This window comes from Eriocheir sinensis, unplaced genomic scaffold, assembly GCF_024679095.1.
Source record: "Eriocheir sinensis breed Jianghai 21 unplaced genomic scaffold, ASM2467909v1 Scaffold22, whole genome shotgun sequence".
Taxonomy (NCBI): domain Eukaryota; kingdom Metazoa; phylum Arthropoda; class Malacostraca; order Decapoda; family Varunidae; genus Eriocheir; species Eriocheir sinensis.
The window spans coordinates 1,448,434-1,470,706 of NW_026111521.1; the positions used below are offsets into that span (position 1 = coordinate 1,448,434).

Here is a 22,273-nt window from a genome sequence, read left to right on the forward strand (position 1 = left end):
TTATCCAGTTAGGAAACCTTGAAGCTCTATTGTCAGGCTTGAGAGCGATCAACCTGTACTCTCAATGTTCCAGGCGGATGAGGAAGGTGCAGATGTAATCTACTGTCCTCCGTTTTGCCTGTCCCAATTTTTCTGGAGGACCAAGAAAAGGTCCTTCTGCAGTCTGTGGGAAACACACGTAGGAAGTCTTCCTTGTACTATTTCCTGTCAATCCTGTCCACATCTAGTGATACAGACCTATGAGATGATCGCGCGCTGATAGGCTGCATGCTGTTTTTAATCCAAAGGGGACTGTAGTGAATTCATATAGGCCATAAGGTGTCGTGAAGGCTGTCAAGTGTTTAGATTCCTCTGCCAATGGGACTTGGTGGTAGCCCTGGCGCAAATCAAGGGAGGTGAATACTTTACTTTCCCCTAACTGTTGCAAAATGAGGTTAATGTTAGGGAGGGGATGTTTGTCATCAATCAATTCATCGTTCAAAAAAAGCCCCGCGGGCCGCGACACCACTCGCTCCGGTAGCTGCAGTGTCATCATCATCTTCTCCACCACAAAAATATAAGAGTCCCTGCACTCTACTAAAATCATTCAAGGTATGACGGCTAAGTAGCGTGACAAGATCATCATGGGCAAGGGTGATCGATTTTCCATCTTCTTTTTTGGGGGGAGGGTTCTTGTCTTGGTCTGGCATTTTTAACTCTAAAGTCTTATTCCCGTAATCCCAAGAATAACTGTCTTCTCCCTCGCTTTCGGATGTGGACATACACCAGTACAATACCAATATAAACCAATATAAATCGCAAGTTTCACCACAAGTTTCACCACATGTTTCACCACATGTTTCACCACCCCACACCTGACACCAATGTTGTAACCCGCAATCCGGGCACACAAGGTAGACGACACACTGTTTGTATTAGTGACACTTGACTTAAAATTCTGGTACTTTAGGAGTATTTAAAGGAGTTCGTAAATGGGGTGATGAAACGGTGTCGCCTTTCTTATATGTATTTTATTCTACCTTAATACTACTTAATATTACAGAGGGTAAAAATATTGTTTAAACCAGCGACTGGCTTACTAGACTCAATGAGTCTTCAGGTTTTCTTTCACTATTGGTTACTGACGTTAGCACTGGTATAATATTGAGTAAAAACTCACACAATAAAGTATCACAGAAATATAATCCTAAATAAAACTAAGATAATAGAACACAATAGATATGTTAGATACGCTTTCCTCTATGGTAACACTTCACTCCATACTCACAGTAGCAACGATGAATGTTCTACCCATGTTATCTAGGGAAGGACAATTGAGTGTCCAGCAACGAACAGAGTGCTGGTTAATCTGAGGTCAAGCCTGGAGAAAATGCTTCTTATATAGGCAGATATCGCGAGGGTAATACGTCAGGCGTGTGAGTCATACATCAAACTCACACCGAGCTCATACAATAATCTACCTAACCGACATGCTTAATTCACGCGGTGACGCAGCTTTGTTTTCATAACATTTTGTTCCGCGGCTGATCGTGTTTTTGGCCGCGGTGATTGTGTTTTGGCTTAGAGAGATAAGCGGGTGCGTTAATGGGCAATTACAATTGTGTATAGGTTGGTAAATGAACAGTGGGGACAATCATGTGTTGGAGTCCGTGTTGTGTTTTAGCGGTCGATACCGCTGTTGTCATCGGAAAATATTGCCGGTGAAGATGATGATGACACGAGTGGTGTCGCAGCCCTCGGGGCACCACACGTAGACACCGACGTTGTTGTCTTGGCGGTGATGGTAGCACAGGCATTACCATGCGTGGATGAACTCTGGATTGCCTTTGGGCAAGAGACAGGCAAGAACTACCGCTACATCCCTGCCCATAAAATAGCTGCCTCCCTTGGCCCACAAAAGGCACGTGCCCTCCCGGTCTTTCACACCATGACCGGATGTGACACGGTATCAGCATTCGTGGGGCATGGCAAGAAATCTGCCTGGGCCACATGGAACTTGTTTCCAGAACTGACATTCCCTGGTCACCCAGACCTCCACGCCAGTCAGCATCCAGGATGACACAATGCACTGCACTGAAAGATTTGTGGTGTTCCTCTATGACCGCACCAGTCCATATACAGATATCAATGAGGCCAGAAATAAACTCTGCCAAGAAGAACTCCGTTTAGCGCATCCCACCTACCTACCATGCTTTGGAACGGCATGTCAAGAGATCAGTCTTCCAGGGTGGTTATATCTGGGGGCAGGTATTGTCCCCCAACCCGTGCTTCCATCACCAACAAGCTGGGGCTGACAGGAAACAGATGATGGGTCGTACGAACCGCTCTAGACCACGCTCCCTGAGGCTCAAAAAGCTGCTTAGAGCTGGTTTCATGCTGCTGCCAAAAAAGGCTGTAAAAATCGATGCAAATACAAGAAGGCTAATCTGCAATGTAGTGGACCGTGTGCTTGTAAAGGAGAATGCGAGTACACACAGACTATAGACAAACTTAGAATGTACAAATATAAATTTGCATTGTTTGTAAATGTGTTGACTTATTGATCCAAAGAGAGCCAGTAAACTCTTATCGTTACAGACTTGTACTTGTGATGTTTTCCAAAGTCAGCAGTTACCATGTGCAGTTACCGAGGAAGTTACATAGTACATTATTTCATTGTTCTATACTGAAATGTGCATGACCCATGTGTATGTGTCCTGCTAACATGGTAGTAGACAGTAAAACGTAGGCGCTTCAAAGTCAAGTCTGCAATAATTTGATTACATTTTCTGAGTTTGTAATTGTCACGATTATCAATTCCCTTTTTAAATTAGAGTAAATTATATAATCTATAATATTTTTTTTATTGACCATAAACCCATTGAATGTGATGAATATCAATTGACTGAGGTTCTCCAATAATTGGCACTTTTCAGAAAAAAAAGTTTCAAAAGAACAGCCATATTACAAATATAAAAAAAAAAATCGAAAACACTATCTAACAAAAAGGCAATAACAAAATATGAGCATATAGCCCATTTTGCTAAAGTTGAATGGCGGCCATTTTGGAAAACGACCGCCATAGCTGTCAAAGGCACAATCTTGGGTGGCTCCATATCTAGAATTGTTCAGAATACACTTTTCTACATATGTACCAATTTTGGTGCTTTTATGAAAAAATGAACAATTGACATGAAATATCGGACTATGTTGCTGGACTACCAGTACGTCTGTCTCATCTATCTCTAAGGCTGAACTCTTAGCTCAAACTTTCTGCAACAATTCCACTCTGGACGATTCTGGGCATATTCCTCCTACTTATCCTCCCCCTGACTCCTTTATGCCTGTTATTAAGATTCTTCGGAATAATGTTTTCTATGCCCTCTCTGGCCTCAACTCTCAGAAGGCTTATGGACCTGATGGAGTGCCTCCTATTGTCCTTAAAAACTGTGCCTCCGTGCTGACGCCCTGCCTGGTCAAACTCTTTCTCCTCTGCCTGTCAACATCCATAACTGGGCACGATAACAGAAAAACCTTATTCCCGATAACCGATAACTGATAATGGAAAACCTTATCCGTGATAACCGATATTCGTTAAATGGAGACACAAATATAGGCGATAACCGATAACCGATAGCCGATATAAATCGACAATTCCGATACTACCTAGCGATAAGTCCGATTGGCGAAAACGATACTATATTGATATTTCAAATAAAAAAAAAACATGGATGAATTCAAATTTTCATTATTTGTATTTTAGAAAACTTACAAAACCTGAAAACCACACGTTGACACGTACATATGGACGGTAATACTAGAAACGCCTGAACCGGTGTTGTGTTATTTGGCGTCCCCACCATCAAAAGCTGGCGCTTTTGTTTGCAAACACTGGTCTCTCGTGAACTGTGCATGCTCAGACTAGCAAACCTAGACCTGTACAGTCTCACAAAGCTAGCTTATTAACCGTAATTAAGAGTTGCTTTTAGGCTGAATCAGACATACAGTACCATTACCACCATCCCCGCTGTTTCTAGAACGACACACTGTACGAGTTGTATTTATATGTACAGAGTCGTTCTAGAAACAGCGAGGATGGTGGTACTGTATGTCTGATTCAGCCTTCCAGCAACTCTTAATGTGTTGAAAAGCTTTGTGAGACTGAAAAGGGCTACGCTTACTGGTCTGAACATGCGTAGTTCACGAGAGACCAGTGTTTGTAAACAAAAGCGTCAGCTTTTGACGATGGGACACCAAATAACAAACACCGGGTGCCTTCAATACCATGGCATGGTCACAAACGAATATGGAATATCAAATTTGAGGCAATGAATAATGTTTTTGGTTGAAAAGTTAAATGATTTTTCTCTTTGATATATTGATTTTTGAGTCTAACATAAAAAAAAAATAACCTTGTATTTTAATGTTAATGATCTAAGTATGAAATCTCTTCACCGAAGATATTTCATACCCCGAAGTTTTTTCATACAATACCGGGCGCCCGGGCCACGCATGCCCAGTAGGGAGGAGACAACGGTTTTTTTTTCTGAGAGGCGGAAAACAGTAACGATTATCGCTAGTTTGGTTACAAAAGTAACGTAGATACCGATATATATTTAAATAAGTAGCGGATGGCCGATAACCCAATTTTGTTATCAGCGATAAAGTATCGCAATAACTTATCGCGATAACGCCCAGCTATGTCAACATCTATCTTTCCTTCTTGCTGGAAATATGCTTTCATACAGCCTGTGCCTAAGAAAGGTGACCGCTCCAATCCCTCAAACTACCGCACTATAGCTTTACTTTCCTGTCTATCTAGAGTTTTTGAATCAATCCTTAACCGGTAGATTCATAAGCACCTTTCCACTTCTGACTTTTGCTGTGAGTTGTGAGCAGCCCAACCAGCTTATCATCTCCCATTTCATGCCTGATCGATAAATGGGTACTTGGGAGACTTGGAAATGCTAATATGAATACAGTTACAGTGTACATCACCAACTTTACCTTACTATATCTCCTGTTACTACATCTACAATTACTACTTCTAGAAATGGTACATCGTATCCTCCTATATTATGTTTAGGTGAGCAAAGAAGGAGTCATTCTTTATAAATACTAATGACAATGCTTTCTAGTAAAAGGTAAGAATAAATACACTGCTGAAATAACCCAGAATGTATTCACACTACTTACGCGGCATATGTGGTTTTCGCGAGGTTGTTCAAGACGCAAACGATAGGGTCGCATATCGTCACCTTCGTAAACAAACCGCCTAAGTCATTATTTTCTACTTCACAGGAAATCAGAAAAGAACTGTCATTATCTCATTTGGCTCAAGGTTTAGGCAGAAGGGCAAAGGCCAATTCTAGAACACTCAAACCCTGAATAACGAAGGCAACTATATAAAAATTGGCGTCACATGTTGAAAAATTGATGTAAACAAAAACCTGGAAATCGCTGAAAAATGACTTTGACAATTATTTTATGAGGGTGACGATATTCATTTCATAATACTACTACTTCTATTAATAAAAAATATAATAATAGTAATAATAATAATAACAATAATTATAAAAAAACAATATTGATTGATATTATTATTATTATTATTATTATTATTATTATTATTATTATTATTATTAATGATAATAATGGTGTTAATAATAATAACAATATAAATAAACATTATGAAAACATAAAAGTTATAATAGCAGTAACAAATAAAACGTCCCACATACTATAAAATGTATTTACAAAATATCAGTTAAAAAAAAGAACACTGCGCGTCAACACGAACCTGAACACGTCGCAAGTACGGCACCGACGCCAACGCAAACAACAACAAGCAATCAAGTCCTCGCCTGCCTCGGAAAACACGTAGGGCCAATACTACATCACAGGCAGAGGGAGACAAACACTATCCAGAATACGTACATAAAGGCTCAACTACACACACACACACACACACACACACACACACACACACACACACACACACACATATATACACACGCATACAAGTGGTGGCCATCACAGAGGAATGTCAAATAGTTCCAGAGATTTGCAGCATTGAAAACGATTAACTATTTCACCATCTCAGGACTATTCTGCCTGAGTGAAGAGAGGAGGGGGCGTGGCGCTGTGCTGCCGCTCCGACCCCAATCCTTCACAATCGACATCCGTGAGGGAGTGGAGTCCCTGTTGGTGAATCACACCTTCTCACCATCCTCGCCACACTGCCTCCATCAACTATTGCGTGGCATTCCACCCTCCCTGCGCCCACAGCACAACTGCTTGTCAACCAATTCATTGACAATGCTGACGCGCTAAGAGCGAGATACCCTGCTGCCAAGATTGTTATCTGCGGTAATTATAACCGCCTGGACGTAAGGGACATGATGCACCAGCTGAACCTCAGTCAGGTTGCGAACTCCCATCCACCAACAAGCAATCCTCGACCTTATCACGATTTACATAGATTTACATAGAAAATCAGACCACACAGACCCCATGGTCCAGACTAGGTGGTCTGTCCTTAAACCTAAGTGATTTTACAGTAATCAGATGGCTCCAAAAAGTTGCTTTTCTACTCTAGTTAATATCAAGTTCAAGGAAGTGACGGTCGAGCTTGTTTTTAAAGGAGTCAATCGTGTTAAACTGGACCACTGATGGTGGGAGCTTATTCCATTCTCGCACTACAACGTTGGTGAAGAAAAATTTGGTGCAGTCTGAATTTACTTGTTTACATTTGAGTTTTGTGCCATTGTTCCTCGTTCGCAAAGTGTCATCGATCATAAACAATTTTGTTCTGTCTACATTCGTGAAACAATTAAGTATTTTAAAACATTCGATCAGTTTTCCTCGGAGGCGACGTTTCTCAAGAGAGAACATGTTAAGGGTGGAAAGCCTTTCTTCGTAGGATTTGTTGCGCAAGGAAGGGATCATTTTTGTTGCTCGACGCTGAACACCTAGTTTAGCAATGTCATTTGCATGGTGGGGAGACCAAAACTGTACTGCATATACCAAGTGGGGTCTGACTAAACTATTGTAGAGCGGAAGTATTACATCTTTATTCTTGAATAAAAAGTTTCTTTCAATGAAGCCCAACATTCTGTTCGCTTTATTTGCTGCATCGATGCATTGATGTGAGAATTTTAGGTCTGAAGCGATTTTGACCCCCAGGTCCTTAACGCATTGAACGCTTGTGAGTTTAACGCCGCGCATTTCGTAATCGAACTTTTTATTTTTTGTCCCAACTTGAAGGACCTGGCACTTGTCTACGTTAAAGGGCATCTCCCATTTATCCAACCGAGCTGAAATTTTGTGCAAATACTCTTGGAGGCTTTGCCTGTCTTCGTCAGTGAGAACCGAGTTACCAATCTCTGTGTCGTCTGCAAATTTACTAATGGGATTATTGAGTCCAACATCCACATCGTTGATGTAAATAATGAAGAGCACTGGGCCAAGAACCGAGCCCTGAGGGACGCCACTAGTGACCGGCGCTCACTCTGAGTTAAATCCGTCAATCACAACTCTTTGTTGTCTGTTGCTCAACCAATTCGTCTATGCCTATTTGCTTTAATTTATAAAGTAATTTATGATGTGGGACTTTATCAAACGCTTTCTGGAAATCAAGAAAGATTACGTCCAATGATTTGGTTACGTCATAAACTGAGAAGAGATCATTATAAAAGGTCAGTAGGTTTGACAGGCAGGATCTTTTGTTACGGAAGCCATGTTGTGAATCCCCAATTAATGAGTGGCTTTCGAGGTAACTCACAATTTTGCCTCTAATTATGCTCTCGAGTAGCTTTCCTACAATTGAAGTTAGACTAATGGGTCGGTAGTTACCTGGTATTTTTTTGTCTCCTTTCTTAAAAATCGGTGTCACGTTAGCCTTTTTCCAATCCGAAGGGACGATGCCTTGTCGCAAGGACATATTGAATACGGTAGTGAGGGAGGAGAGTATTTCGCTCTTTGTTTCTTTTAGCAGTATAGGATATACTTTGTCGGGTCCGGGACTTTTATTTGTTTTAAGTGAATGGAGAGCTTTAAGGACTTCATCGGTTGTTATTTCAAAATTAGGCAATGCATGCTCGAGATTTACAATAGTACTGGTGTTGGTGGTAGCGGGAGGAAGACTGTTAGTATTAAACACCGAGGAAAAGTAATTGTTTAAGAGGTTTGCAATGTGTTGGCTGTCAGTCACTAGTGCACCGTCGCTGTTTGTTAAAGGTCCAATACTACTTCTGATCGCCTTTCTGCTGTTTATGTAACTGAAGAAAGATTTCGGATTATTTTTACAGTTGGCTGCAATATTTTCTTCATATCTACGCTTTGCCTGACATACTAGTCTTTTTACTCGTCGCCTGGCATCATTATAAAGTCTAATATTTTCGGGCGTGCTTTGTTCTTTCTTTAATCTGTAAAACAATTTTCTCTCCTTGACTGATTGTTTAATTTCGCTATTAAACCACAGTGGGCTTTTATTAGTGTTAATTTGCTTCTCGCACAAGGGGACGAATGTGTTCTGCTGAGTGAGTAAGTAATTTTTAAAGCTTAGCTATGCTTCCTCTACGTTGCCGTCATCTGATAGTTGTATTTCTGTTGGATTTTGTCGGATTTCAACGAAGTTAGCTCTTTTGAAATTGGGCACCTTTACTTTATTTTCAGTCACTGATGATTGAGCTCTAATGTCGACGCGCACTAATTTATGATCGCAAGAACCGAGGTGTTCTCCTACCGTGACATTACTGACTAGGTTATTTTGGGTCGTTATAACAAGGTCGAGTATATTATTTTGTCGAGTTGGCTCAGAAACCATTTGGCTTAGATAATTTTCTTCTAGAAATTCGATCATTCTATGTGACTCGCCTTCTGTACCTGACAGTGTCGCCCAGTCGATATGGGGGAGGTTAAAGTCTCCTAATATCAGTGAGTCGTTGTTATTAAGTGACTGCCTTAAGACGCTGTACATTTCAAGGTCGTCATCGAGTGATTGCCCGGGAGGTCTGTAGGTGACATACATATTTAAATTGACTTTTGCAATGTTTACTCGCACGCACAAATGTTCAACGTTACTGTTTCTCGGTGTTTTGTCAGTGGGTTGCAAATAGCTTTTGACATAAAGGGCGACGCCACCGCCTCTACGGTTTACACGATCTTTGTTGAAGAGTCTGTAGCCATCTATGTTGTATTCGGAACTTAAATCAATATTTGTGGTGTCGATAAATGTTTCGGTTATTGCAATTATGTCAAAATTTTCTGTTGGAGCAAGACATCTCAGTTCATCAAATTTGTTTCTTAGGCTACGCGCATTGAAACTAAGAATTTTTAAGTTATCTAGAGGCTTGATAATAGAGGTGGTGGTACTTGCGGGATCACGGTTACGGGTTTGTTGCGATGCACGGCGTCTATTTACACGGGCGGGGTGGAGGGACGTGACTGAGACTCGTTTTTTGATCGGATGTCACGTACTGCGTCGTTGAGGAGCCTTCCGAATCTGGCTGCCCCGATGGGAGACAGGTGCAATCCGTCCCTGTGGAAGAGCTCACTTTGTCCATAGAAATTGTCCCATGCGTTGAAAAACTCCACGTCAAACTCCCTACAAAGAGTCTGTAAGCGGTTGTTTAGGCTGAAGGCCTTACTGAAAAAGTTGCTCTCCGCCCAAGTCCGTGGTAGAACTCCTGAAATCAAAATGTTAGGGGATTTACCCTTATACTGCTGGATGAGCCTACGGTACTTGTCCAGGAGTTCCTCAGACCGGGTCGTGGTGACGTCGTTCGTACCTGTGTGAATAACAAACAGTGAATCATTAGCAGCCTGGGGGGAGATCTCCTCAAGAGCAGCAGTTATATCGTCGATCCCAGCACCAGGATAGCAATAGTTCCGTCTTCGACGAGGAACTCTGCCGCAGAACTCAACGACCTGCTGGCGAATCATGGAGTCACCCACCACGAAGGTGCTCTCCTGCTCGTCCTTCTCCTCCAGAATGGCAAACCTGTTGAAGCAATGAACATGATAAATTGCTTGTTTGGCTGGTCTGGCTCCTCCATTCACGACGGTGAAGCCATCATGGGCGGTGCCACTAGCATCCTCCCGCTGCGTGGTGTTGTCTGCTGGTGTCGACGGTACTACTGAGGGCAAGGGGGCGGTTGGAGAAGGGTTTGGCACCACAGCAACGTTAGCCTGGATGAATTCCTGCAAGGAGGCAACAGTGCGAGAAAGCTCTATTATTCTATTCTGACCTGCTTCCATCTTCTCTTCTTGCTCCTGCAGTCTTGCCTCGAGATGCTGCCTGGTGATAGAAACGTCTATTATTTTATTCTGGCCTGCTTCCATCTTCTCTTCCTGCTCCTGCAGTCTTGTCTCGAGATGCTGCCTGGAGAGACACAGTCGACAGACAGCAGAACGCCCTGTAAAAAAGTGAGCTGAGAAGCTACCGTTACAAGTACTGCACTTCTTAGGCGCCATCTTAGCTGAAATGAAAGAGATAAAAACACAGAGTGAAAGGGATTAGGAAAGGGGGTGAGGTGTGTGAGAGGTAGTTTAGTAATGGAGGAAAAGTGAGAGAGAGGAGGAGTAGGAAGGGATGTGAAGTGAGTAAAGAGGGGGAAAGAGAGGCAGTGAGTGAGGTTTGTGAGATCAAGGAGGGTTAGGAAATAGGTGAGGTGAGTGAGAGGGGGTTTGGGAAAGGAGGTAAAGTGGGAGAGAGGAGGAGTAGGAAGGGATGTGAGGTGAGTGAGGTGTGTAAGATCAAGAAGGGTTAAGAAAGAGGCGAGGTGAGGTGGGTGAAGGGATGGGTAAATAGGATGTGAGGTAAGGTGAGTGAAGGGGGGGGAGGGCTTAGAAATATGTGGAGGTGAGGGAGGAGTAGGAAGGGCTAATCCTCTAGGGGATTTATAGTGAGGAGGAGCAGAAGGGAGGTGAGGTGAGCAAGGGTGGGGAGGCTTAGGTGAGGTGAGGGAAAGGGGGGTAGGAGGGGTTAATCCTCTAGGGGATTTAAAGAAGGTGTAGTGAGGAGCAGATTGAATCCTCAGGGAATTAAAAGGGTGAGTTGTCGGCACACCCAAATCACGCGTGAAACACTCGGGAACCCACCAACACACTCGAAACACACGAAACACTCAGAAACTCAAGCATAAGCACGATTAAACACCCTCAAGTCACTCGCAAATACACCGGAAACACAACAGCACACTCAAAACACTCTGAAACCCACGTAGAACACTCGGAAACAGCCAAATCACACGCAAAAGCACTGGAAACACAACACACTTGAAACACTCTGAAGCCCACGCAGAACACTCGAAAACAGCCAAATCACACCCAAAAACACCGGAAACACAACAGCACACTCAAAACACTCTGAAACCCACGTAGTACACTCGGAAACAGCCAAATCACACGCAAAAACACCGGAAACACAACACACTTGAAACACTCTGAAATCCACGCAGAACACTCGGAAACAGCCTGATCACACGCAAAAACACCGGAAACACAAATCACAGAGGCAACCACAGGCAGACACACTCGCAGAAACCACAAGCGAACACACACTAAACACGTGTCGGGAAATCACAGGCAATACACAAAGTCCACAAGCGAGAACACACAAACACACGTGAAAGCTAACGCAAAGCCAAATAGCACAACGAAAACACAAGGTTGCCAAGGCGTGCAGCGCGGGTAAGTTAGGCTGTGGTGTGCAACGGGGAGGACACGTCCGTCTCTAAGGATAGGTTAGGGGTGAGTCTGGATGATGGACCTAATCCAGCAGTACTCTCCCCCCCAGCCTATCTCCCCCATTGGAAGAAGCGGACTCCTGTTAGTCCTATGGGAATAGGCACGCACCACATCACTGCCTCAGTCAGTCTCCGTCAGGTCATTCAGGCCCCTTACTGACTCGGCAATGAGACGGTTCGGGCAGTGGCTTACGCGAAACCCCTGGACTGAAGTGACAAGCGAACCAGACGCCAACCATAAATGGGAGCAACACCAGCAAACAATTAACATCGCCTACCACACATTCCCCGTCAAGACGTTTCCAGTTCATCCATCCATCGGATCAACCCCACCATCAAGAGGCTCACCTCGCAGAGGGGCAAGGCTCACCACAGACCCCACCCGCTACAGACAGCTCAGGAACAGTCATCGGGGAAGTTAAAATAGCCAAAGCTAACTACTATCCAGAGAAAATACACCATCTTCAACAGGCCAGCAACAGACAATGATATCACAAAGTTAGGTCTCTGTGAACTTGGCAAACACTCACCCTCCTTCCTTTGCACCTCACAATTACCCCTTGACCGTGCGGAAGAGGAGATTGACAACCATTTCGCGGGTATCTGTCAAAGCCTCACAAAACTTGATCTCAAAAGTATCTCGGCATAACTGCCATCTCCCTCTCTATCCCCCTTTATCCAGAAGGTCGATGGCTTCAATAAGTTGCAAAAATAAAAGAGACAGAGCTATTGTGGCCAATCAAAATTTATAAGGAATTCGCTCCAGAACTTGCCAATTCTCTCCGCTCAATAATTAATGCTTCACTTTAACAACACACTTGCCCAAGCGACTGAAAAATTCACTACGCCACTCCCATCCCTAAAACCTCCAGCCACAGTCCCTTAATGACTTTAGGCCAGTCGCCATCACACCTGTCCCCAGCCTCATTTGTAAAGATTTTTTTTTTTTAACTGGGCTTATGATATAAGTTTATTCATTGACACCCGACAGATCGCTCCATTGCTCATTGCCTAGTCAGATTCCCAGACTTCATACGCAGTCACTTGGACGAACGCGACACCCTCCTTGCCTTTGCTTTTGTCGATTTCAAAAAAGCACTTGACTTTGTAGACCACACTCTTGTCACTACTAAGGCCAAATGAGCTTTGACGTTATACCCTAATCTTGTCGCGTGGTTGACTGACTTCCTCAACGGCCCCCAGCAAGTATAGTGCATGAACGGTGGACAAAAGTGTCACATTCAACCGCACCAAGACCGTGGTGATGCACTTTTGCACCTTGACAAGAGGAGTGCAACCTCCACAGATGTCAGTTGGCTCACATCACCTCCAGGTTGTCCAGGCGACCGAACTACTTGACATTACGGTGGACGACTAGCTCAACTCCATCAGACCAACTCGACACCACCAGAGCAGCCTCGTATAAGATCTGCATACTGCGTAGACCCAGGACACTGGGGAGGGGGGAGGCACCGACTGCAGATTTATACACTATATATAGATACAAGCTTTATACTGCCGAAGCTCATGTATACCTCCCGGGTGTGGTCATCCTCTCTGACCCTCACCCAACGACAGCAGCTTGAGAGAGTTCAGAAGCGGGCATTCAGGATCATTTTAGGCCCTGCTTACCACATCTACGACAATGCCCTGACCAATCTGAGTCTGTCGACGCTCTCTGGCAGACAAAAGGACGCCCTCAGAAAATTCGCCGACGGCTTGCTACATCACCCTCGCCACCGCCACATCCTACCTCCCGACAAGCCTCCCCCCGTCCAATTTACGTGACATCACAATAAATTGACCCTATTCACTGCGCCACGTACAGACCACTATACACTGAGAGCAGTTCCGGCAATATTGCGGAACAATGTGTAGGAGTGATAGCCCTGTAACCCAAAGGGTCTCGGTGTTGATCAGCACTTCAGCGCAATCTTCTCTGCAAACAACACACCATCCGCCAACCCCTTTTGCCTCTGTTTTAAGTATTCCCATACCTTCCAAAACCATCCCCTCTTACTCTTTTGATATAGTCCTCTATTAGCTGATATATTTAAAGTCTGTAAATTTTCAACATAAAGGGTGTCAATTCTAAATAAACATAGTAATATATTATTAGTATTAGTATTATAGCTATTATTATTATTATTATTATTATTATTATTATTATTAGTAGTAGTAGTAGTAGTAGTAGTAGTAGTAGTAGTAGTAGTAGTAGTAGTAGTAGTACATTAAGAGCTGTCCTGATAATTATCCCAACTTTATCATCAACTTTTGCAACATTCGCGGTCTTTGCCCTTACTTACATTATGTGGAACACCATCTCTCCTCCTCTAGAACTCTTCTACTCTTCCTCACCGAAACACAGGTTTCTGTGGTTACTAATAGTTATCTCTACTTTGTTCCCTTCTACTATCTATATCCAAAATTCAAATCCAAAACTAGTTGTAGCGTCTACGTACGTAACAACATCCCTTGCTCTCGCTCTCACAACCTTGACTCTTCAAAGTTTTCCACCATATGGCTAAGACTTCATTGTCATTATATCCCTAAATACATCTGTGCTATTTATCTCTCATATAACTCTGGCAACTACGTAAAATTCTTCGACTATTTTAAATCTACAGTGGATCACATTTTGCCTCACTCTCCCTTCCCAGAAATCTCCATCTTAGGAGATTTCAGTGTTCACCACCAGCTTTGGCTTTCATTCTTTATCACAGACCAGCCTGGTAAGCAAACCTACGACTTTGCTATCTTAAATGATCTATAGCAGTTAGGTCAGAACCATACACATATCCCCGACCACCTTGGAGCCACCCTGAGATTCTAGACCTCTTCCTATCTTCAAACCATTCGACTTACTCTGTCGAACTGTTCATTCCGTTGAGCTCCTCCGATCACAACCTTATATCCGTATACTGTCCTATCGCTCCTGTACAGCCTCTGGACTCAAGGAAGAGGCGGTGCTTCTGGGATTTTGCTTTAGCTCAGTGGGACGACCTGAGGATGTACTTTTCTGACTTCCCGTGGAATTACTATTGCTTCCAGGAAATAGACCACTCTGTGTGTGCCAAAAGCATTACGGAGGTGATCGTCTCTAGAATGGAGACACACATTCCACATACTTTTTCTACTCCTCATGCTAAAAAAACCTTGATTCAATGACGCTTGGTCTTATTCTCTCAATGATGAGAGACTGCTCACAAAACGCACCAGAACGTTCGTACTCCTGCATGATATTTATACTTCCGCCCGCAATCGTGCCAAGTATATTGCCCCCCAAAATATCATTAATAGAAAGTGCCGCAACCTTGCATTCTCTAATTCTTCCAGAGACTTCTGGCACCTAGCCAAAAATATCTCTATCATTTACACTTATTCACCTTTCCCACCCCTCCCTAGTCATGTTGGCAGTACTGCTGTCGCTCAAACCTTCTCTTAAAAATCCACTCTGGATGATTCAGGGCATATTCCTCCAGCACATCCCCCAACTGACTTCACTATGCCGGTCATTAATATTCTTAATAATGATGTTTCCTATGCCCTTCCTGGTATCAACCCTTAAAAGGCTTATAAACCGATGGAGTGCCTCCTATTTTTCTTAAAAAATGTGCTTCCGTGCCGACACCCGGCCTGGTCAAACTCTTTCGTTTCTGCCTTTCAACATCCACCTTCCCTTCCTTCTAGAAATAGGCCTACATACAGCCTGTGACTAAGAAGGGTGACCCTCCCTTAAACACCCACCTTATATTATTATTATTATTATTATTATTATTATTATTATTATTATTATTATTATATGAATCAATGAAGATGACCCGCCGGAAAGTACGAATGCTATAAGCCAAAAGGCCCAGCGGGCGACACTTCACCGATATCGGGAAATACAGAATGAAGGAGAAAGCAAAGAATAGGAAGATGGAGAAAAATCTAGTAGGTAGCGAGGTAAGAGAGAAGAAAGGCATTCACAAGTATTTTAAATGTTTCACAATTACTAGAATTAATAATCACATTAGGAGGTGTATTCCACAGTTTGACGGTCGCTGGGATGAAACACCGGGAAAATTGTGATGTATTACGTCGGTCGACAGACAAGGAACGGTCATTTAGGGCCGCTTTCACAGTCCCTTTTTTTGTTTTGATCGTTACCAATGGCGGCGATCGACACTATAGTTTTCCACGTGAAACTGGCCAATGGGGTAGTGGTGGCTGCAGAGGAAGCGAGAAGTGTTGAGAGTGTGTGGTTGTAATGTGTATATTATAATGTACATGTGTATGTATGACTGTACGTGTGGCGACACCCGGTCGGTGTCGCACAACAGGATGTCTAACAACACGTCGTGCTTTTGGCCGTGGGAAGCTGTGATGAACTGACACTAGGATCAGCAAATGATGACTTTCATCAACAGTCATCAACCGGAAGCCCCACCCTTCCGGACGAACTACAAGCAAATAAAACAGGCGAACAACGCAGAGAAGAGGAGAGAAGACGGGTGACGGGCAGGCAAGCGGTGCTCCGCCGCCCCGCGCCCTGCAGCGGTGTGGCTGTCTCTGATTTCGTGCGTCTCGCTCACGTAAACTGTAAACCTTATGTAGTACAACTGTTAATATAGTTAAAATACATTTGGTATTTGTATCAACCTGAGAGAGAGAACTAAAGTGAAATAAAGTGAACTTATAACGGCTACCGCTCGGCCACACATCACTTAACTAAAAGGCTATTGTGTTATCTCACCTTACTACAATCAACTTGTGAAAGCAGGCAACGGTATACCGGACCTCACGTGAGATAACAGTTCGCGCCTTAATCAAAAAAAAAAAAAACACTTAAAAATCGCTAACAAAAATGGTGGCAGCGGTGGGATTCGAACCCACGCCTCCGAAGAGACTGGTGCCTTAAACCAGCGCCTTAGACCGCTCGGCCACGCTACCATTTTTGTTAACCTTTTTGTTAGCTGTTTTTTTTTTTTTTTTTATTAAGGCGCGAACTGTTATCTCATCCGGTACCGCCTGCTGAATTGATGAATTTACGTGGTCAGTTCATCACAGCTACATCCTGTTGTGCGACACCGAACATACACATGTACATTATAATATACATTACATCGCTCAGTTCTCTAAAGTCGCGACCTCGCGACTCACCCGACCTTTAAAAGCAGTGTACCTACCCATGTTACAGTCGCACAATGTGTACTAGTTAAACGAGGTCCTGTTATTGCTTAAAAAAAATATATATACAAGTCAGAGCCCGCCTAACGATACAGCATCGGGAAATGCCAATGATAATTAAAAATAATCATGGAAGTAACAAGAAATGGGCAAAGTACATACAGGGCGAGGTAAACAGGACTAGAGTCGTGGACATGGAAGCTCAGTACTATTCCGAGAAAACAAAATAATAGCTCGAAAAATTATTTACATGATACATCCTAGTAAAATTAAATTGACTAAACTGTCATTAGGACACATGGTAATGGAGCTATTTGGAATAGTGAAAAGAAAAAGGAACAATCCTTGAAGAAGATCTGCTACACACTGAACCTTCGAGTCACACCTGGACACAAAACTGTCGCAGAGAAACACTCATCCGTTGCGTGACAATTAATTGCCAGTGTCGTTACCCTCGGCACGCCTTCGAGACGGGTGGGGTTTACAACAATAGATAAGGTTGTGTGAAAAGAGGTAATGTTATCCGTAGAGTCTCCTATTAATTACAATGTGATAACAAGGACAAGTCTGGAGAACCTTAGAAGCATCGGCAGTCAGCACCACTAACTCCTAATACTCCGTTTTTCAGGTCTACAGTACTATAAAAGAAAATCCTGTCACTAAGTTGTGAAGTCACTGTTATAACAAATCTCACAGAAATATATAATTCCAGCATAATTGATTAAAGTAATTCCAGCATTAATAAACATCAAATGACAAAGACAAATTTCCACCTATCCCTCGATCGTAACGAACGTGGATGACTGACATCTTTGACGCCAAAAATAATTCCCGTAACGGGTAACAGTGGTATGTAAAGTAAGGGTAAGTAAGACTTGTCTGCTTACTTCCAAAGCTTACAGATATTCACATGCTGGTTACGATAAAAGTTAGGGACAGCATCTGCTCAAGTTAAGTCTGTTAGTGCAGTTTTAAGCAGAAGCACATGAGGTTCAAGGTTAAATTGTACCTATCCCTATGTTAGTCTACACCCTCGGTTATTACGGCTCCAATTGAATTAAGAAGACTGACTGCCTTGCATCAACTCAGCAATAAAAGAAAATAGTGGGTTAGAGTGAAAAGTATTACTCAAGCACTCCCCTTCTCGCATGAAAAAGATGCAGGCAAAAGCTTTGGAACCAAACATAAATTAGTAGATGCGAGGATGCAGGTTATAGTCGTGTGGTGGAAAGATACACAAAGCAGCGTCAGGCTGAACCTCAGCCGGCGCTAGTCTTTGGAGACGATCACTATGCACCATTCTGTGCGAAAAAAAAAAATCGTAAAGCTCAAATTTCCAACCACCTATTTATCTGACTATTTCTGCCTAAACCACGGGTAAAAGAACACACCAAGGAATTTTTGATTACCGCTGGTGACACCCAAAAAGGTTTAGGTCAGACTGAGGGTCGCGAAGGCCCCCCTCCCCGACGAACGTGTCGACGGGAAACGAAGCTTCAAAAAGGACCCAAAATTATTTTAAATGCCATAAAAGTTGGCTGATAAAACCGTGTAGGTTGCCAGTGGGGCTGTAGTCAAGGGATACTGCACTCCTTCGAAGAGGAACTTTAAGGACAATCATGTACATAAGGAACTCTAGTAATAATCTAGCATTAGCTACAGAAATGGTTTCTCCATCTGTCTAGTTTCCCTGTTTAAAACACGAGATCAAATCAGTAGATAGCCTATAGGCGTCCACTGGCCTATTAAAAAGGCCTGGTTTGCACAGTGTCCACAGCAAAATGTATACCCTTTACGAGGCTGTGTTGCCCATCTTCCCCAAATGTTTCAAGAAAAAGTGACCAAAACGCATCATAATCCTTCCGTCCAGTGAACGCGCTCTTGTTTATGAGGGCCCTGCGCCCGTTCCCGGGATTGACCTTCGAGCGGCTGAGAGATATTTAATCTCCCGGATTTGACACGAATGAAATGTCCATGACAATCTCACTTTGAAACAAGAAGTCCCTGGCCGAATAATCTGCCTCCCTTGCTACCCTGCGAAAGGCCTAACTGCTGTTGCTGTTAGTGGGTGATTAGAGGCAGAAGCCATTGTGGGATTAGTAAGGTAAGTAAATACCTCTTGGTTGCACATGCAGCGTAGGAGGAGCAAGCACCCTTTGAAGACTGCTACACTCCTTACATGAGAACAGTTGCCGTTATCCTTGACGGCACTGTTCTTTATCTCTACCCACCCCTCATAGTCCTCTGGTCAGGTTTCTCTGCCATTAAAAAGAGTTACTAGTAAAATGAGGAGTAAAATGGTAACAGAAAAAAAAATTGCTGCAAAAATAATTAAAGTAATAATCATTCACCGCTAAGTATGTGCTCACTCCTCCCCGATGCTTTTAAAATGCATAATAAAAGAGGAAAAAGAATAATGAGTGAGGCTTAGCAAGACATAACTTCTCCACTGTGCAATAAAACACACAAAAGAAAGGAGAAAAGAAAATGAATGATTATACATAAAATGCGTAACCATGTTACTCAAGAAAAATATTAAACATCCACACGCCAGAAAAATCAACAGCTGAAAAATCTAATAGATTAGATACGGCCCCACACGCCTAAACACGTGAACATAATAATAGTAATTCACCTGAAATAATGTTACAAGTGGTGTCATTACTGAAACCGTATCAATGAGTGTCAGCTATAATGTGTTAAAAACCTCGAAGACAGCAGCTCGATGCCCCACTACTCAGCACGCTCGCGTCCTTCGCCTCGCCGGTGGCAAGGGCAGGGCTGCAGGGGTGGCAGGGTGTGCCGTCCCCCGTCTGGTAGCGGTGGTGGGAGGGGCGGCGGGCAGACAATATACGCCCACCAGTCACCCTCAAAGGTCCGAGTTGCCTGGCGAAGATAAGTGCGCACCTACGACGAGTTGTGTCGTAGGAAGAAACAAATGCCTGGACACCTCCAAGGAAACTTGGTTGTGTGGAGGTGCGAGGCGGGGCGCGCGGGCTGTGTGGAGGTGCGGGGCGGGGCGGGATGTGCTCTCGGGTGCGGCTGTGTGCTGACTCGACTCACTGGGGCAGGAAAAGCCGCGCGCTGATGTCAGCGTATGCTTGCTGTGTCCGATACCGTTCACTGCCCCCACACACTGTCACTGAAGCTACGTTTGAGAGAGATATAACAATTCGGAGTAGTTCGTAACCACGCTGCACATCATTTTTGTTAGCCTTTTTCGTTAGCTATTTTTAAGTGTGGCGACACCCGGTCGGTGTCGCACAACAGGATGTCTAACAACACGTCGTGCTTTTGGCCGTGGGAAGCTGTGATGAACTGACACTAGGATCAGCAAATGATGACTTTCATCAACAGTCATCAACCGGAAGCCCCACCCTTCCGGACGAACTACAAGCAAATAAAACAGGCGAACAACGCAGAGAAGAGGAGAGAAGACGGGTGACGGGCAGGCAAGCGGTGCTCCGCCGCCCCGCGCCCTGCAGCGGTGTGGCTGTCTCTGATTTCGTGCGTCTCGCTCACGTAAACTGTAAACCTTATGTAGTACAACTGTTAATATAGTTAAAATACATTTGGTATTTGTATCAACCTGAGAGAGAGAACTAAAGTGAAATAAAGTGAACTTATAACGGCTACCGCTCGGCCACACATCACTTAACTAAAAGGCTATTGTGTTATCTCACCTTACTACAATCAACTTGTGAAAGCAGGCAACGGTATACCGGACCTCACGTGAGATAACAGTTCGCGCCTTAATCAAAAAAAAAAAAAAACTTAAAAATCGCTAACATGGTAAGGTGCGGTGCTAGGCTAACCCCGCAGCCGCCACTACCCCATCGGCCAGTTTTGCGTGGAAATACTATAGCGGCGATCGCCGCCATTGGTAACGACCAAAACAAACAAAATGACTGTGAAAGCGTGTAGCACGCGATGGTTGTGAGAAAGCAGGCAACCGACGGTGCAATGGGTGGTCGATATTAGACATAATTTAAAAAAAAATAAGACAATGATCCCACCAAGCGACGATGCCGAAGATTAATCTCGAGATTCGGAAGAAGAAATTTAATCTGGTTGAACACTCTATCTAACAGCTTTAAGTGAGACTCAGCTGCAGAAATCCAAACGGAATGACAGTACTCGAAATGAGGCAGTATGAAAGAGTAAAAGCATTTTTTTACAACATCATCAGAGGAATAAAGCTGACTGCACTTAAGCAACAAACCAACTTTTTGTGAGACTGCCGACGCAAGTGAACGCAGGTGCAACTCAAAAGTGAGTTTGTGATCAAGGGTCACTCCGAGCAACTTCAGTGAGGAACAATTAAGGATCGCTATTCCACTGACCGCAATAGCAGGGTGAGGAGGAAAGGGAGTCTTTGACCTGCTAAGAACCAAACTGTGGGATTTACTCGGGTTCAGCTTCATACCCCACCGACCACACCAAGACAGAATCCTAGACACATCGCGAGTGAAAAAATTAGCAATTCTCTGTCTATCCTGAGGGGAAGGAATTACTGCATATATAGAGGTGTCGTCAGCATATGCAACCATATTAGACTCGATTGCACACCACATGTCAAATGTATAAATAATAAAAAAGAAGGGGTCCCAGGACACTACCTTGGGGAACACCAGATATAACTGGAGTAAAATAACTGTAACAGCCATCAACAGTCACACGTTGCCTTCTCTCAGTTAGAAACTCGGAAAGAACTTAAAGGAAGCGGCCTTCAATTCCAAGAGATCTGACTTTAAACAAAAGGGCCTTGTGGTTAACACGATCAAATGCTGAGCTAAAATCAAGGAAAATTAGTCTAGCTTCACAACTAGCATCAAGAGCAACTTGTGCGTCATGAGTTATGCAGATAAGAGCGTCGGAGGTGCTGAGACCTTTTCTAAAACCAAACTGACTTGAGGGCAATAATTTGTTTGTGTCTAAAAACCGAGTGAGACGCTTGGCCAGCAAGCGCTCAAAGATCTTAGACAAGACCGGGGTTATGGAGATGGGTCTGTAATCACCGGGGTGAATAGAGGATGAGGATCCCTTAGGTATCGGGGTAACATTAGCAGTACGCCAGTATACTGGAAAAGAACCCTTGCGTAACATAACTCTAAAAATAACTGCTAGTTTTGGAGCCAATAGAGGCAAGCATCCCAAAGGATCACAACCGCCGAATGAGTGCAAGTCATTAAGGTATCTTAATAATTCTGATGACTTAAAGACAATAGCGCTTGATTTTACATTCTGGGGACAGGACGGAGGCAGGTCCAATACTTCATTACATTGTTTTGAATTAAAAGTAGAAGCCAAAAGATTAACTTTATCTATCGAACTATGGCAGATTGAACCATCTGTGCAGGACAGAGGAGGTA

The 22,273-nt window shown here is 43.5% G+C and overlaps 1 non-coding gene across 1 annotated transcript; it reads right to left on the reverse strand.

Moving 5' to 3' along the window:
* Nucleotides 1-16,582: 16,582 nt before the first annotated feature.
* On the reverse strand, nucleotides 16,583-16,664 carry Trnal-aag (transfer RNA leucine (anticodon AAG)). The gene has a single exon. It is a non-coding gene; the product is annotated as a tRNA-Leu (tRNA).
* Between the last annotated feature and the right edge of the window lie 5,609 nt (nucleotides 16,665-22,273).